Source organism: Leptidea sinapis, chromosome 16 (assembly GCF_905404315.1).
Source record: "Leptidea sinapis chromosome 16, ilLepSina1.1, whole genome shotgun sequence".
NCBI classification, from domain to species: Eukaryota; Metazoa; Arthropoda; class Insecta; order Lepidoptera; family Pieridae; genus Leptidea; species Leptidea sinapis.
Genome location: NC_066280.1, coordinates 9,232,966 through 9,238,480, shown reverse-complemented (window position 1 = coordinate 9,238,480; position 5,515 = coordinate 9,232,966). Strand labels below are relative to the sequence as shown.

At 33.6% G+C, this 5,515-nt stretch overlaps 1 long non-coding RNA gene across 1 annotated transcript; it reads left to right on the top strand.

The window, feature by feature from the left end:
- Positions 1 to 154: 154 nt before the first annotated feature.
- On the top strand, positions 155 to 4,507 carry LOC126968787 (uncharacterized). The gene is made up of 2 exons (XR_007730291.1): positions 155 to 206; positions 4,370 to 4,507. It is a non-coding gene; the product is annotated as an uncharacterized LOC126968787 (long non-coding RNA).
- The last annotated feature ends 1,008 nt before the right edge of the window (positions 4,508 to 5,515 follow it).

The window sequence follows — 5,515 nt, the reverse complement described above, 5'->3', positions numbered from 1 at the left end:
TGTCATTTGTCATTAGTGATTAGTGGCAATTTTTGACGTTTAGTATTAGTAGCTTAGTGACATATGTCAACTATCGTCTGTCACTAAAAATCACCCGTGTCTATGATGACACGGGCCACCAGTATTTCTGGCAAAACCTAGGATTAGGGATCCCTGTATATGTGACTGTGGCCTAAATGAGAGAAATGTGGGCCATTATCATAGAGGTCTTACTCATAGAAGAAGAAATTAGTGAATTTTGGTTGATATGACTATAAAGCAGTTATTACGTGGTCATGCTTATAAAAAGTTGTAATTAATTTATAAAATTGTTTTCTTATATTAAATAATGGTGAATGCACTGATTTGTTCATAGTCTACTGCTGATACTCTGCTCTATCTCATATAATATACATACATACAGGTTATGGGCCCAGAAACGGGAATAAAAGAGAAAAATGAGTAATCACGTGCACATAGAACAATTGAAAAGAGAAAACTACGATACATGGAGGATCCATGCAAAATCCGTACTATTAAAACTTGGCCTTTGGAGCTATGTTTCAAATAAAATTAAGAGACCAACGCGAGAAGGTGATGCATTGAATGACTATATGGAAAAAGATGAGTTAGCGTTAGCCGAGCTATTTCTCATAATATCACCGGGCGAATTAAAACAAGTTAAAAATTGACAAACAAGTAAAGATGTCTGGGATACGCTAGAAAGCATATATTATAGCAAAGGTCCTGCAAGAAAAGAAAGCCTATTAAAAGAGTTGATATTGAAGAAGATGAAAGATGGTGATAATATTGTCAATCACTTGAATAAATTTATGGATATCGTCGATAAACTAGCAGATATGGACATACCAATTAATAAAGATCTTCTAAGTATTATGATGCTTTACAGCTTATCTCAATCTTTTGAAAATTTTAGAATTGCAATAGAATCCAGGGATGATCTACCAGATCCAGACAACTTGAAAATAAAGATAATTGAAGAAGCTGAGGCAAGAAAAAATATAGCTAGTACAAGTGAAGAAAACTCTGAACAAGAGGCGCTGTATAGTAGACAACGTGGCAAAAATAAAAACTTTATTGTTAAATGTTTTAAATGCAAAAAGAAAGGACACAAAGCTCATGAATGCTGGTCAAAAGTGGACGGAGTTAATAAAAATAATGCAAGTCTATGTTGCTTAGAAGAAACATGACTAAATACGTCTGATAATAAAGAAAAAATTAAGAAATGGTGTCATGACAGCGGATGTACGTTACATATGAGTCATGGATTGAAAAGATTCATTAATATGGACAAAGCTGATAACAAAACGTTAAGGTTAGCATCAGAAAACTGTCTTGCACAAAACGAAGGACGAGGTCCAGCAAAACTTTACACCTATAAAATACCAAATCTGAAACTAACTGAAGCCTTGTACGTACCATCACTGACTACAAATCTAATGTCAGTTGGAAAAATAACAGACAAAGGTGGAACAGTTTTATTTAAACAAAAAAATGCTATCGTGATGCGAAACAATAAAATTCTGTTAAAAGCAGAGAGACATTCAGACGGTTTGTACTACGTTAAAGAAAACATAGAAGAGAAAGCTAATTACTGCGAAGCAAGCAAAATGCAACAATGGCATAGAAAGTTAGCACATCTAAATGAAGGACAAATGAGAATAGCACTTAATAAGAAAATTATGAAAGGCTTAGAATTCAATAAAAGTGACACAGTTAAAGACTGTGAAGTCTGTGCTAAAGGCAAAGCAACAAAACTACCGCTTAATGCACCTAAAAATGAGCAACGTACAAATGAAAGATTAGTAATTGTGCATACTGATGTATGTGGTCCCATGAGGCAGCCATCGAAAGGGGGTTCCAAATACTTCTCACATTTACAGATGATTATTCAAGATATACAAGAGTATATACAATGAAAACTAAGGATGAAACTCTATCAAAATTTAAGGAATTCAAAAATGAGGCTGAAAGATTTACCAAAAAGAAGATAGTATGCTTACAAAGTGACAATGGGACAGAATATATTAACAATAATTTTGACAAATATTTGAAGGAGAATCGCATCAAAAGGAGACTTTCCGCACCATACACGCCAGAACAGAATGGCTTAGCAGAAAGAAAAAATAGGACATTGCTTGATAAAGCTAGATGTATGTTGATAGACGCCAAAATGAAAGAAGTTTTTTGGGCTGAAGCTATTAATACAGCTAACTACTTGGCAAACCGTAGTCCTTGCACAAGTATTGATAACCCGACTCCATTTGAAAAATGGGTAAAGAGAGTTCCGTCAGTAAGACATTTTCACATATTCGGAACTAAGGCGTTTGTACATAAAAATGGAAAATTTGAAGCCAGAGCGACACCTGGAATTTTTGTAGGATATTCGGAAAATTACAAGGCATACCGGATTTTCAACCCAAAAACAGACCAGGTAATGATTAGCAGAGATGTCAAAATACTGGACAAAATGTTTTATGAAAACGAGATCAAAGGAGAACAAAAACAAGATGTAGTTAATAAAAAGGAAATAGAAATTATATTTTTTCCTGAAAAAGAAAATGTAGAAGACAATAAAGATTTGATAGAACATGAAATTGATGAAACTGACCAGGAATTGAACAATGATGAAATATTTGTTGACGCAAATACAGAAACAGATGAAATAGATCCGACTAGTTCTACTGATAAAAGACAGAGAAAACCACCAGCATGGCATCAAGATTATGAGATGGATGCTGAACAATCATTCCTCTGTGAAATAGACGAGAACATGGATGAATGGGAAGATGCAATAATAAGCGAGATTGAATCTCATCTTAAAAATAATACTATGAAAATTGTATACAGGAACGAAAGCAAAAATTTGATTGATAGTAAAATGATTTTAAAATATAAATATAATGCAATGGGAGAAATAGATAGACGAAAAGCACGACTTGTGGCGCGTGGGTTTAATCAGAAAGAAGGAATTGATTACACTGAAACATTTGCAGCTGTTGCAAAAATGAGTACTCTTAGAATACTTATTGCACATGCAATTGAAAATAAATTTAAGTTATCCCAACTAGACGTGTGTACTGCATTTTTAAACGGCGACTTAGATGAACAAATTTATATGAAGAAGCTGAAAAATCTGGATAAATTTAAAAAACATAATTACACATGGAAAAGACATAGAGGTGATGAAAAAGCAAAAGAAATGCTTTTAGATATAAATAGATATAAAAATAATGGGATATGTCAACTAAACAAAGCCATATATGGTTTGAAACAAGCAGGAAGACAATGGTTCTTAAAGTTACATGAGAAATTGTTGGAAATCGGATTTAAGAATTCTTCAGCGGATCCTTGCTTGTATATATTAGAAAAAGGAGGAGAAAAGCTGTTTGCAAACATTTATGTGGATGACTTAATACTAGCATATAAATCAGAAATGTTGTTACGAGAAGTCAAAACAAAACTGCAAAAAGTTTTTGAGTTACGAGATATGGGTTCACTCCATCATTGCCTGGGCATACAATTCACCCATGTAGGGGGAGAAATAACATTGTCACAGGAGAATTATATTGAAAATTTAATAAATAAGTTCAACATGGCTGAATGTAAGCCAGTGTCAACGCCCTTGGAGACTGGTCTGAAACTGGAGAAGGGTAATGGACTAACAGAAATGGAGTATATACCATACCAAATGTTAATTGGATCTCTAATGTACCTCGTTCTAGCCACAAGACCAGATATAATGTTTGCTGTTAGTTATTTGAGCCAATATAATACATGTTTTGATAATACACATTAGCAAGCTGCAAAAAGGGTGATTCGTTATTTAAAAGGAACGAAGAATGTAACCATCAGATATAAACAATCAGGAATGGCACTAACAGGCATGGCCGACGCTGACTGGGCGGCATGTACCGTTGACCGTCGTTCATATACCGGTTATATTTTTAAGTATGGTGGTGGTCTTATCAGTTATGCATCAAAGAAACAAAGAACAGTAGCTTTGTCAACAGCAAAAGCCGAATATATGGCGATGACAGAAGCAACGAAGGAAGCTTTACACTTAAAATATCTGTTGGAAGATATTGGAGTTTTTCAACAAACTGTTACGACCTATAATGATAATTTGGCTGCACAGATGTTAGCAAACAATCAAATGACTGGTAAGAGATCGAAACATATCAGCATAAAGGAACATTTTATACGGGATTGTGTCCAGAAGAAATTAGAGACCATCCGTTACAAGGACACAGAACATATGGAGGCAGACCTTTACAAAGGCATTACCACAACCAAGATTGTTAAAGCTTCTAAAGATAATAGGCGTCACTCAGACCTGAAGGTCATCGTGAGGGGGAGTGTCATAGAGGTCTTACTCATAGAAGAAGAAATTAGTGACTTTTGTTTACTATGACTACAAAGCAGTTATTACCTTGTCATGCTTATAAAAAGTTGTAATTAATTTATAAAATTGTTTTCTTATATTAAATAATGGTGAATGCACTGATTTGCTCATAGTCTACTGCTGATACTCTGCTCTATCTCATATAACAGCCATACTATACTCATTAGTTATCCTATGCATTTTTCCCTATACAATTTATACTTTTTACACTAACACGCATTTGTGCAGCATGTGTAGGTATATTATGTTTCAGAATTTAAAATAAAATAATAAGACTGTTGTTTTAAAACACTGACCATTACCGGTTAAACAGGAATGCGTTGCAACATTGTATTATTAGTTTTTACTTGGTAGCCCACCTGAATTTAACATGGGCTAAATTTGTGGTGACCTTTCCGGAAAAGTCCCAATATAAAGAATATAATAGAATTTAATACAGCTGTTAGAAAAAAATATAGCAGGCATAATGTGCGGCTGTTCCTGTTAATATCGGTGGTTTTACGATAAAAGTATCGTGTATATAGTATTGACAAATTTTGGGAACGAAATATTGCTGGTTTTAATAGTGATGTGTCCTGGTCCCGTTAAGATCTACTGTCGAATTGTGAAACACTATGTAGAAGTTTTATATTATTCTCGACATGTCGATTATATTAAGATATTATATGAGTAGAATTTCCTATCTTAGGACAAAATCATAGAGACTGATCTCTGTCAACGAAATTATTTATGTAAACCATGATTTATGTACTAGGTACTAATATTTCTTCGATTTTCAAAATTTCCAAGCTAAGGATAAAATAAGACTGATCTTTGTTAACCTAATTATTTATATAAACCACGATTTACTCATAATATTTTTCAATCAATTCGACAGTTTAAGTATGTAACCTACATCAAAACTTTTGTTCATTTAGGTCACTTGCAGAGAAATACAGACCTTTTGGTCACAAAAAATATTTATTGAAACTGGACCGAACGAACATTGATGGCCGTGCAGATGCGATATGTGAACATACTTCTTTCATATTCTGACATCTGTACTTATTTATCTACTCACAAAGGCAAATTAAAATAAAATATAAAAAAATATTGAAAAATAAACACACA